The sequence below is a fragment of the Schistocerca nitens genome, chromosome 3, assembly GCF_023898315.1.
Source record: "Schistocerca nitens isolate TAMUIC-IGC-003100 chromosome 3, iqSchNite1.1, whole genome shotgun sequence".
NCBI lineage: Eukaryota > Metazoa > Arthropoda > Insecta > Orthoptera > Acrididae > Schistocerca > Schistocerca nitens.
The window spans coordinates 476394037-476396022 of record NC_064616.1 but is presented as its reverse complement, the minus strand read 5'-3'; the positions used below and the strand labels follow the sequence as shown (position 1 = coordinate 476396022).

General features: G+C 42.3%; 1 non-coding gene across 1 annotated transcript; it reads right to left on the bottom strand.

Moving 5' to 3' along the window:
- Nucleotides 1–1079: 1079 nt before the first annotated feature.
- Trnap-ugg (transfer RNA proline (anticodon UGG)) lies at nt 1080–1163 on the bottom strand. Its single transcript has one exon. It is a non-coding gene; the product is annotated as a tRNA-Pro (tRNA).
- Nucleotides 1164–1986: the final 823 nt, after the last annotated feature.

Genomic DNA, 1986 nt, shown 5'->3' with positions numbered 1-1986 from the left:
TTAAATATTTAGGACCTAAGTTCGGCCATAAAGGGAAACATTTATGAAAAATATTTAATTCTGGAGTAATGCAGGGAATCTAGCCACAAATTTTAATCTGCCATCCTCCATAAATTTTCATGGTGATCCCAATAAAACTTGAATATTGATCATATCTATAATAGTTTAGGGTTTACTGTTGATGTGAAATTAATAAGTTTTGTAACAAAGACCTGAATGCAAAATCTGAACGCTTTGGTCGATCTTAACGATCGACATTTCATATTGGAGCGCATCATTAAAATGACAAATGTTGTGAATTCAACCCTAACTTCATTTGTTTAAAAGATATAGTAAATTTAAATTATCAGTGTTTTCAGTTAAGCATCAGATCGTTATTTCCTCCACACAAAACACATTGAACAATGAGAGCATGACACCTTATTCAATCATTAGGTAACAGAATATTTGTTGTGAAGTTTAATGCATAATAGTTACTTTTGTTCTTTATTTATTTATCAGAAAGCATATTGGTGCAAGGCTACTGGCAGTGACATTCAAAGTTAAGGTTTTATGTAAAAGAATTTAACGTTTATTATGTAATAGATAGGCAACGGCCGTGCCGGAGTGGATACACCGGTTCCCGTCGGATCACCGACGTTAAGCGCTGTCGGGCGTGGCCGGCATTTGAATGGGTGACCATCCAGGCCGCCATGTGCTGTTGCCATTTTTCGGGGTGCACTCAGCCTCGTGACGCCAATTGTGGAGCTACTCGACCGAATAGTAGTGGCTCTGGTCAAAGAAAACCATCATAGCGACCGGGAGAGCGGTGTGCTGACCACACGCCCCTCCTATCCGCATCCTCAGCTGAGGATGATACGGCGGTCGGGTGGTCCCGATGGGCCACGGAGTGCTATGATATGCTATGTAACGGATATTATTGTTGCTTTATTTAGAATGTGAAAGTTGTCAAGCTTTTATTATTTAAAAAATGGTTCAAATGGCTCTGAGCACTATGGGACTTAACAGCTGTGGTCATCAGTCCCCTAGAACTTAGAACTACTTAAACCTAACTAAGCTAAGGACATCACAAACAACCATGCCCGAGGCAGGATTCGAACCTGCGACCGTAGCGGTCGCGCAGTTCCAAACTGTAGCGCCTAGAACCGCTCGGCCACCCAGGCCAGCAGTCCGAACATCTTTGGGATGTTAGCTCGGAAGTGTTTTCAGACAATAGTTGGCTCTCACAAAGAGCAAGGTCCCTTTCAACAGCATTTACTTTTTCCAACAGGTCAGAAATTAAATTATTTTCACCTTGCAAATTGATGTTCAGGCTGTTCATGTGAGACGTAAAGTCCACGAGAACTGCAAGGTCTGATATCCACCAAGGGTCTTCTAATTTCGAACCATTCTTTCCCACTTCATGTTAGAAATTCACTACGACCAAACGTAAATCAAAAAATCTTTTCAGCATTTTACCTCAACTGAGCCAGCGTACTTCTGTATAGTAAGGTATGTCGCCGCACTCCTCTCCTAATTTCTCCAATAACTGCCGAAACTGGCGATGCGCAAGGCCACGTCGTTTCAGACTGTTTTAGGTATGCACAACAATTGGCATGACATTTTCTAACGTTAAAGATTTTGCACAAAGCCGCTCTCGATACAGAATGCCGTGAATTCCGTACAACGTCTCTTCTGCGCCTCCTAGCCTTTGGCACATCAGTGCTGTGAGTCATCTCTGATGGCCTCGCATTGCCACAGCTCCATCCACGGTCACTGAGAGTAACCGATCCCAATCCATTCCGACACTATCAATCACTTGCTCGACAGCTTGTAGTAAGTCTACATCTGTCGTAAGCCCTTCAAAAATCCAAAATGTCCTCTGATATACGCAGAGCATAATCGACACCTCATATGTATATCACTACCTGCGCTTGAGAGGTTCCATGCCCTCTTTTGCATGTCACCTCTCATTTTCATCAATTTTATTAATGTTCTATGGCATTG